Genomic DNA, 11,050 nt, shown 5'->3' on the forward strand with positions numbered 1-11,050 from the left:
TGGTTCACCGGTGCAAGTCGGAAGAAGGTGCACAGGGGTTCTTCTTGCCCCCATACACCTTTTTTGGGTGTTCTTCGCTGTAGCCAAGTGGTTCTTTCCTTCCACTCTCTGGTGCCCTTGGAGCCTTGTTCTTCCCTACAGTTCTTTGCCTGGTCCTGTCAGGAGTGGTGTTCCTTCTTTCTCTCTCCTCACTATACACGGGCGGGCGGACCCCTCCTCTCTCCCTCTTTCTCTCTCTCTCTCTAAGTTCCTTGTGGCCATCCTTTGTCCGTATCTTAGCACGAGTGGCCATCCCGGCTAGCCTACCTCTTCTATGCATCTGAGTTGCCTGTTTTTCTCCCTTGTGCGGACCTGCAGTTCGTTTCTGTTTTTGATTGGAGCTCCTTCCTTGACACCACCAATACCAACCCCACCATTTCATTACTGGCTTGACTTCTCATGTGTGATTTTAACTCTTTTTGGGGGTATAGGTCAAATGTTCCTTTTCCGTTCTTCTTGGACATGGGTTCCTTACCCGTCTACTCCAGATTGCATCATACTGAGGTTTGTGATCACTTGGGATTCTTTCCAGGGTATTTACTCCTCTTCTTGCTAGCATGGTTGCAGTTCTCACCCCTTGGGGTATCGTCTCCCTTGTACTGATGGGCTACCAAGCATGATCTTGGGTGGCATCAGGATCCTTCCCCACATTGTTTCCTGACTTATCAGCTGGGCGCAGCTTATCCCGTGCATACGAGAGCCTTCCCATGCTTCTGGCCTTCCTGCTTCTTAGGCTCTGGGCACTGCCTCGCTATCTATTCCCTCTCTTGTTTACACTGGGTCTTTAGTTGGACTTTCATTTTTGGCGTTGCTCTACCAATGCTAATTTCTTTTATGCTGTGGCCTGGTTGTGGGTGTAGGCCTTCCAGGTGTTTGCCCCGTCCCCCCTCTGCCCCCTTTTTTCCAATTCTCTATTGTGGTCTTCATTTCTCCAATCTAGCGAAGTTGTTTCTCCCCTGCGGTTTTCTTTTCAATTTATTTTTATTTATTTATTTTAGTTTCGCGATTACCTAATCGTACTGTTCTGTGGGTTGTGCTGTTTCTTTCTGCTCCCTTGGTTTTCTAGGGTGTGTACTTCCTCCCACCCGCTCCTCTTAGATGAGGCCATGTGGCTGGTTTCCAGTTTGCCGTTGTCTTGCCTTCACGCCATGGCTGCTGCTGTTATGGTTGTATGTACCCTTCTTCTGCACCTAATATTGTACAGTGTGAATTCTGCATATGTTTATGTTCCACTGAAAAACAAAGGTGTGCAGTTCCTATGGAAGGTAGGTTGGAAGGGTCCTGAATGATCAAGTCCGAGGGATCTGGTCCTTCACACACCCCAAGGGGTGTCATGCTTCATCATTGGGCATCCCCTCATTGGGCCGGCGCTGCAATGCCCAAGGGGCCCTGCATCGGGCCTCTTCGTCATAGTTCTTTTGAGCTGCCATCTGTGAAGTTTAGGTGTGATGATGAGGGTGTTGTGTGTGAGTAGTGTGCTGCAAAGTGTTAAAATTAACTAGGTATTTGTTAATAGTCTTTAATGTGTTGAACCCTAGGCTATATTAAAAACAGGTGTGGGCTTGGGTGGATATAATGGTCTACGTTAACTCAAGGTGTAAGTAATGGTCAACATGTTTCTTGCCGGAAAAGTCTGGGAAGATCAAGGCAATTCGGCAGGACTATGTGCAAAAAAGTACTAAACTACTCATAAGGGGACAAATGCGTAGTCTTGATAAGTGCCGTGCTATCCCATGCGCAAAAAAGATATAGAGTGTACCTTAAGCATTCAACAATAATGCCGACCTGGAAGGGGAAGAAGAGGGGTAGGGATGAAGAGGCACAGTAATGATTCCCATGAGGCACAGGGTCAGACTGATTTGCATATGGCCATGTCTGAACTGGGGTGGTGTGGAGTGCAATAAAACGATGGATCTGAAAGAGACACGTTAGTGATAGATTCCTTACCTTAGAATATCCCCAGGCGTCAGACTGGATCCGGAAATTTTTGCGTAGCAGTACCCTTGCGCGTCGGTAGGCGTCGTCTGCGGCTCCGCGTCCGTCGTGGGCGCCGTGATGACGTCGGAGGAGTACTTAGACGCCGCCTCCGCGTGCTGACGTCAGTTCTTCTTTTTTCCGCGCCAGCAAGCGCAGATCTGGAAAAAGCAGTAACCCTTAGCCAATTTTTGACTAACTTTTTTGAATCCTTTTGATCATTTCTCAAAGTCTTTACGACTCCGATCGGTGCCTAGGGATGCCTGGTTTCAAGCAATGCGAGGATTTCGACCGCACGATGTCGGTCACGGATCCTCACCACCTGTGCCTAACTTGTCTAGGCGTCGACCACCACGACAAGGCCTGCTCCGACTGCTGAGCCCTCTCTTCGAAAGCCAGGCGGGAGCGGTCCCGCAGGCGACTCTAACTCCGGCAGTCGGCCCCGCGCCGCGAGAGGTCCCGGTCCCACAGGAGGTCGAGGGACAGGTCGCGGGGTCGGAGCCACCACAGCTCCGAGAGTCGGCACCACTCCTCCGGGTCGAAGTCGTTGTCAGGTAAGAAACAGAAGAAGTCGAAGAGGCATCATCATTCTTCTGACTCCCCCCGACGCTCGCGCCACGCGGCCGGGGGTTCGCGTGACACCATCCGCGCGGCTCTGTCGGAGTCGCGGGCGTCGCGTCCAGCCCCACACCCTCCGGTCCCTGGGCGAGACGCGACGCCGGAGGAGATCGAGCGCTTCCTCATGGCCATGAGGTCCCTCTCTCCTCCGGCGGGTTCCGCGGGGACCCTAGCGGGTCGGGGGCTTCGGCCCGACGCCGCCGGCGCCTTCGGGTCCGGCGCCGCAGGCCCCCACAGACCCGACACCACCAGCGCCTTCGCGCCCGGCGCCGCTGGGCCCAACGGTCCCGGCGCCTTCGGGCCCAGCTCCGCGGGACCCCACTGGACCCACTTTGGGATCTGGGTCGTCGCCGGTGGACCTTACGATCCCCCCGGCGTCGGTCCGTCAGGTGTCCCCTCCGGCACCGTCCTCGGGCGGCGCCGTCCCCGATGCCTCCCTCGCTCCGGTTCCGACATCGGAGCGGCGCCACTGGGCGCCGTATCTGACGGCGATTGGGAATTTTTACTTCAATGAACCGGCCCCTTTGGTTGACAACCCTGAATTTCAGGAGATGGGTGATGAGGAGTATTGGGAGGGGTCTGAAGACCCTCTGACACGCGATTGTCAGCCTCTATAGGACTCGACAGGTTTGCTTGGGGATGCCAGTGGTCTGGGCACCTCTCCAGACACTGGTTTTGTCTCGCCTCCTACCGTGGCTTCGGAGGAGGGGGCAACATACGGAGTGGTGTTGATGAGGGCTGCCAAGGCCTTGAGCCTTGAGCTCCCCGTCGCGGCCGTGAGGACTAACCTCCTCACTGAGGTCCTTAAACCGCAGTCATGCCCTTTGGAGCCTCTGCTGCCGTTTAATGAGGCCTTGACCGACGTTCTTTTGGGCACTTGGTCCAGGCCCGCTACGGGTTCGCCCGTAGATAGGAACGTGGCCAGACGCCACCGCCCAGCCCCGGGCGACCCAGTTTTCCTGTCCAACCACCCCACCCCCGAGAGCCTGGTCATCCAGGCGTCCACTTCCCTGACCGCGTTCCCGTCGGCTCCGCCGGACAGGGAATCCAAGAGGTACGAGATGTACGGTAAGAAGGTCTTCTCCTCCCTTAGTCTGGGACTGCGGTCTTCCAACAACGCTTGCCTATTGGGCCGCTACACCCACTCTCTGTGGGATACGGTTGCGGAAGTGCTGCCAGAGTGTCCGTTGGAGGTATGGGCCAAACTCGGCCAAGCCCTTGTGGAGGACCGGGATGCAGCCAAATATTCTATCCGGTGTGGGCTGGATACCACCTACTCACTAGGTAGAGCAATGGCAACGACAGTGGCGATTAGACGCCACGCCTGGTTGAGGTCCGCCAACTTTTCGGCTGATGTCCAAAACACTTTGATGGACATGCCGTTTGATGGCCGTCGCCTTTTTGGCGACAAGGCAGACCATGCGCTTGAGCGCTTTAAGGACTCCAGGGCAACGGCCAAGTTCTTGGGCCTCTCGGCCCCGCGCCAGCAAACGGGTGCCTTTCGCTCCTTTCGTGGCCAAGGAAGGGGCGCCCCCACACGTGCTGTCAGCCACACGCCGCAGACTACCATCCAGCGCAGTGGCGGCCGTGGAAATCGCCGTGGAGGCGGTCGGGGACAACGGCGAGGCCTGTCCACACCCTCCCCCGCAGCATCTACCTCTAAACCCGCCTAGTCCGTGCTTCTTGGCCCATGTGATGCCAGTGGGGGGCAGGGTTCGCCATCACCACTCTCACTGGCGCACTGTCACTTCGGACAGGTGGGTACTGCAGATCGTCCGGAGAGGCTACTCCCTCCCCTTCGAGACGACCCCTCAAGCCATGCAACCGCAACACCACCGCGTATCGGGGGATCATTTGCGGCTTCTGCAGGAGGAAGTTTCGACCCTCTTGGCCAAGGGGGCCATCGAAGTAGGACGTGGTTGCTACTCCCACTACTTTCTGGTACCCAAGAAGGGCAAAGGGGGCCTACGCCCTATCTTGGACCTACGGAACGCCAACGGCTTCCTCCGGAAGGAGAAGTTCAAGATTCTGACTCTGGCTCAGGTCTTAGCTGCCCTGGACACAGGAGACTGGATGGTAGCGTCGGACTTGCAGGATGCTTATTTCCACATCCCCCGTCCTGCGGGCCCACCTGCGCTACCTACGGTTCACGGTAGGCCACAAGCACTTTTAGTTTACTGTGCTCCCCTTCGGCCTTACTAGCGCCCCACGGGTGTTCACGAAAGTGATGGCGGTGGTCGCAGCTCATCTGCGCAGGTTAGGGGTTTCAGTCTTCCCCTACCTCGACGACTGGTTGTTGAAGGCGGGCTCGCCCCAGACAGTCGTCAGCCACCTCCAGACGACGGCAGACCTCTTGCACCAGCTGGGGTTCTCCATCAATGTGCCGAAGTAACACCTGTGCCCCTCTCAGAAGCTCCTTATCATCGGAGCGGTTCTCGACTCGGCGCAGTTTTGGGTTTACCCACCCAAACAGATATACAGGCAATCTTTCAGCCTTTATCCTGAGTCTCGGTCAGGTTGACGCTGCGGCTTCAGGGGCTGATGGCTTCCTGCATCCTTCTGCTGCATCATGCCCGTTGGCGGATGCGGACTCTGCAGTGGGACCTGGAGTTTCAGAGGGCCCAGCATCAGGGCAAATTGTCCGACCATGTCCTGATCTCAGAGGGCACTGCTAGACAGCTGCAGTGGTGGCTCACTGACTGCGATTGGGTCAGCGGCAAATCCCTCTCCCTTCCCCAACCGGAGCGCGTAGTTGAGACGGACGCGTCCCTCCAGGGCTGGGGAGGCCACATGGGAGAAGCGGAGATCAGAGGCCTCTGGTCTCCGGCAAAGTCCCGGCTCCATATCAACCTTTTGGAGCTGCAGGCGATTCGTCTAGCACTGAAGGCATTCCTCCCCTCTGTCCGAGGGAGTGTAGTGCAGGTGTTCACGGACAACACCACCGCCATGTGGTACTGCAACAAACAGGGCGGGGTGGGGTCGTGGACCCTATGCCAGGAGGCTCTGCGCCTCTGGCAATGGCTGGAAAATCAGGGCGCGACCCTGGTGGTTCAACACCTGGCAGGTTTCTCTGAACGCCAGGGCGGACGAACTCAGCCGCCGGTGCATGATGGATCACGAATGGCGTCTGAACTCGGACGTGGCGCAAGGTCTCTTTCTGCAGTGGGGAGAGCCTTGGTTAGATCTTTTCGCCACCGAAGAGAACGCGCAATGTCATCAGTTCTGCGCATTGGAATTTCCAAGGTGGCACTCGCTCGGAGACGCTTTTTGTCGCGAGTTGAGTTACGGTCTGTTGTACGCCTTTCCGCCTATACCACTTCTGCCCAGAGTGCTGAAGAAGATCAGGCGCGACCGGGCACAAGTCATCCTTGTGGCTCCGGACTGGGCACGAAGGTACTGGTATCCCGAGCTTCTCAGTATGTCAGTCGATCCCCCGGTTCGTCTGGCTCTTCAGGAGGACCTTCTGTCGCAGCAGCAGGGGACGGTCCTCCACCCGAACCTGTCCAGTCTCCACCTCCATGCTTGGAGATTGAGCGACGGCAGTTGAGGCCATTTGACTTGCCTCCTGAAGTCTGTAACATCATTCTGGCAGCCAGGCGTCCCTCCACAAAGTCGGTATACGCCTGCAGGTGGAATAGATTTGTGGCATGATGCACAGCAAAGGCTGTGGATCCTCTCTCTGCTCCTCTTGCTGAGGTTCTTCTCTTTGTTCTTTCTCTTGCCCAGCAGGGCTCTGCTCTGGGCACTATCAAGGGCTACCTTTCTGCTCTTTCAGCTTTTTTGAGGCTGCCTGATCAACCTTCTTTGTTCAAGTCCCCTATTGTTAACCGATTCTTGAAAGGCATCACGCATACGTTCCCTCCTGTGCACTTTGTGATGCCTCAGTGGGACTTGAACTTGGTTCTAACTTTTCTGATGTGCGCTCCCTTTGAGCCACTTCACAACTGTCCTCTTCGCCTTCTTACTTTGACGACTGCCTTCCTGGTAGCCATCACCTCTGCCAGGAGAGTGAGTGAGCTCCAGGCTCTATCCTGTAAACCTCCTTTCCTTTCGGTCCATCCGGACAAGGTTGTGTTGCGGACAAGGCCCTCTTTCCTGCCCAAGGTAGTCACAGCCTTCCACATTGGGCAGTCCATCAGCTTGCCCACCTTCTTTCCGCCTCCTCATCCCTCGAGAGTGGAAGAGAGGCTCCACCGTCTGGACCCAAAACGTGCGCTCTCGTTTCTGGCACAGAAAAGCTGTGTCTAAGAACTGACGTCAGCACGCGGAGGCGGCGTGTAAGTACTCCGACGACGTCATCACGGCGCCCACGACGTCGACGACGGACGCGGAGCCGCAGACGACGCCTACCGATACGCAAGGGTACTGCTACGCAAAAATTTCCGGATCCAGTCTGACGCCTGGGGATATTCTAAGGTAAGGAATCTATCACTAACTAATGTCTCTTACAGATATATCGTTACACAAGTAGTAACTTGTGCATTTAGGCCCAGATCTCTGTACTGGGGGGGAATGTATGACATTGTTCTGCATTCTGTCCATCACCTGTGGTTTTTGCATGAGGCACAGTAATAGTACATACATAATGCAATAGCGGTGTTTGTGCCCATAAATAAAAAAAAAACTAGGTAAGCATGCCTGCTGGTTGCATGCTCAAGTCCAGTGTCTGGCTGGTCTAGAGGCGGTCCCTCTAGGCCCCTAAAAGTCTCGAACCATGACTCTGGATACAGGAGTACCACATGACTCTTGCCTCAGCCCAGCACTCTTCATCATTTACTTGGCTGCCCTCGCTAAAACTGTCAGAGCCATTGGCCTCGAAATTATATCATATGCGAACAACACCCAGCTCCCTTGACAAAAGTCTTGCTAAAACTAAATCTTTTTCTGCCAGGATAAAAGCTATCGTTAAATGCATGTCTGAAAATAGACTCCAGTTAAACGCTGCAAAAAAGGAGATTATGCTATTTGGGAAGGCCCAACAACTCTGGTCACCAGATAGGTGGCCCCAAGAACTGGGTATGGCCCTCTCACCCCAGCTAGTTTTTTATTTTATCTATACTAATATAATAAAGAGAGAGCCCAAACCTTTGAGGCGGGTAATCTCAGGAACCACAGCACCAATCACAACACCCAATACAGCGATGGAAAGGGCAGTTGCAGCAGAAGGACATAGGCTATGCAGACGCCCACCATATACATTTAAAAGGTAAAAGAACCGTGCCAGCAAAGTAGTCCCTTGTCGGCGTGTCTGCGTTGTGCTGTGGGCGTGTGCTGGGGGGCGTGACAAAAGCTGGGGGCGTGTGGTACGTTCCGCCCTTCATGCCATGTCTCATATCGTGTGCTAATCCCATAGGGATATATGTTTTGGGGTACTGAGGTATATGTTTTGGGGTGTTTGGGTATTTTAAGGGTTCAGGTATAGTTTTGGGTTATGGGGTACTGGGGTAGTTTTAGGGTTTAGGGATAGGTATTGGTTTTGGGGTACAGGGGTATTTTTAGAGTTCAGGGCTAGGTTTGGGCTTTGGGGTATAGGGGTATTTTTAAGGTTCAGTGCTAGGTTTGGGTTTTGGGGTACAGGTGGTATTTTAAGGGTTCAGGGCTAGTTTTGGGGTACAGGGGTATTTTTAGGGTTTAGGGATAGGTTTGGGTTTTGGGGTACAGGGTATATTTATGGGGTTAAGATGGGTTAGTGTTTAAGGGTGTTGGGGTATTTTAAGGAGTATGGGTGGGTTATGATTATGGGGTGCAGGGGTCAAGGGTCACGAGCTCCAAGTTGCTCATTACCACAGACCACTCTTTCAGTCAAGATTTATTATCAAAGTTAAATGAATTTATTTTGATTTTATTTTTATTTTTTGGGAAGAAGGTTTTTTCTTTTTATTAGCAAACAGAATGTATAATTTTGACTTCAGTCTAATACATTCATTGTAAACAACATAGGAGGACAAATAACACGCCTTTGGGCTGAAGGATTTAAGTGAAGGAAGGCAAAAATGTCAGGGAGTGGGGAAGGAAAATTGAACACTTAACACATTTCACTCATGGACATATATTGACGAAAGACAACAAAGAATGGTGGTGAGGAAGGGGTGTCTTCTAACAGGGATTTATTTTATATTATAGGCCCTGCAAGGGTTCTGTTTGTATTGGCAGGTAAAACCTACTCCACTCAATGGAAGGATACAAAAATACAATTTGTTATTTGTCCTCCTATGTTGTTTACAATGAATGCATTAGACTGAAGCCAAAATTATACATTCTGTTGTTTGCTAATAAAAAGAAAAAACCTTCTTCCAAGAAAAAGAAAATCAAAATAAATTCATTTAACTTTGATAATAAATCTTGACTAAAAGAGTGGTCTGTGGTAATGAGCAACTTGGAGCTCGTGACCCTTGTTAAATTTTGAATTATTGCACAGTATTGGCAGTCCGTTTGTTTATAACTTTTAGAAAGCTGGCATTGTCTTGCTTTCGCCATTTGGTGCCTGTAGCCTGTCTCTGATCACATGACTAGATGCAGTTGGGCTTTGTATATTCTTACTAGATAGCCACACACAATGGGAGCTTAGGTGTGTCTCTGGGCCATCTCTGGCAGGATGGGTGAGAGGAGCTGGGCACAGCCTCACTTACATAAGCTGTGTCCAGTCCAAACAAAAAGGCCTGCTTCCCCCACTGTAGTGAGTCTGGAGCCAGGACAGGAAGGAAGGACATCTGTGCACTTCAAAGGCATGTCTTTGAAGTCTCCCCCTTTAAAAGCACCACTGAGTAGAAATACTGGACCTCAGATGCCACCACTTCTGTACACTTCCGTCCTGTGAATACTCCCTGCCAAGGAAAAAAGACTGCTTTGCTGCTAAATGACTGCCACTCTGCTGTACTGCACTGCACTGGACTCCTGCTTTGCTGTGCTGACCTGCTGCCAGCTACCTTCTTGTTTGGGTGGGAACGACTGGGCCTGTATCACCTGAACTCAGAACTCAGAATGACTGCAAGGACTAGTTGGCTGGCTGCCTGACCTGAAGCTCCAGGGACATAACAGGCTTCCAAACCCTGCACCTGGACTCTGCCATCTGTGAGTCTACCCTGACAAGTGGTGCCACCCCAGTCCTGGACCCTTGAAAGTGGGCCTATGGTACTTGCCAGCGAAACTGACATCTCTGCTGAGCAAAGCATTTCCCAATGCAGTGGAGCAGAAGTAAAATATGGCAAACAAGGTGGAGATTGTACTGCAGTCCTCCTTCAAACCGAACCCAAACAGTGTGAAGTGGCCTAAAGAAAGATCCCAAGACAACACAGGAGTGAAACTTTGTGTATCATGCTTTTCAGCAGTAGAGTCTGCCTAACTTAGGTCATGATGTAGAACTGCAGCTTCTTGACCTGAACCTTCCATGTCTTCTGTCGTAGACGATAGCACCAAGAAGGGGGCGCGCTATCCAAATTCAAAACAACTATTTTTTTTTGGAGAACCCGTCACCAACAGATAGGTTGCGAGTCTGAGTCAGACAGTATAGATATGTAGTCAGGAGAGTAAATGGATCAGTGTCTCTGTTAGGAGAATGTGTCTGCGTTCATGAGCTGCGAGCAATGGCTTGCAACAAAACAACAAAAACAAATACATTCTACATACAATTCGAATTTTTGGCCAGATGTACAAATAATTTTTCCGGTTGCAAACAGGTCGATTCCCACAATCAGACTGTTAGCGACCGGAAAAATGCTTTTTCATATGTGCAAAATGTGATTTGGTAACTTGTTACCACATCGCATTTTGGCATTTACAATTTAGAATGTGGAAGGGGCATGTTTAGGGCACCCCTTCCAAATAACGAATTGGAACAGTATTGCTGTTTTGCAACTGAATTCTGGTTTCAAAATAGTAATACTTTACCACTTGTTTAAAACTTGTGATAACCCATTTGCAAAGGGGTCCTCTAGAGGCCCCTTCCCCTTTGAGAATGTAACAAAAATATTTTTAGGAGCATACAGTGGTCTCACTGACCACTGCCTACTCTTAAAAAATGAAAATTCATGGTTTATTTTTTTCTTTTTAAACACATTCCGTTTTCCCTCAAGGAAAACGGGCTCCATAAAAAATAAAAGATTGCTTTATTACAAAGCAATCAGAGACATGGTGGTCTACCTCGAATACTACAACCTATCTCAATAATATTTATGAGCTAGGTTGATTTGCGCCCCACAAGGAATCCCTAAACGAAACTCGGTGAGTTTCATACATTAGGAATACCGATTTCCTAATTGTGGTTCAGCGATAATCGCAATTAGGAAATTTGTATTCCTAATGTATGTACCTCTGGCCCTTAAAATTCAGTATACCTTTGAGAAGTAAACTAGTCCTGCATACATTGTGATGCAAACGTTACATAGGAGGCAGAATGAACCCGCCAATAGGAGGTGACAGA

This window comes from Lissotriton vulgaris, chromosome 2_1 (assembly GCF_964263255.1).
Source record: "Lissotriton vulgaris chromosome 2_1, aLisVul1.2, whole genome shotgun sequence".
NCBI classification, from domain to species: domain Eukaryota; kingdom Metazoa; phylum Chordata; class Amphibia; order Caudata; family Salamandridae; genus Lissotriton; species Lissotriton vulgaris.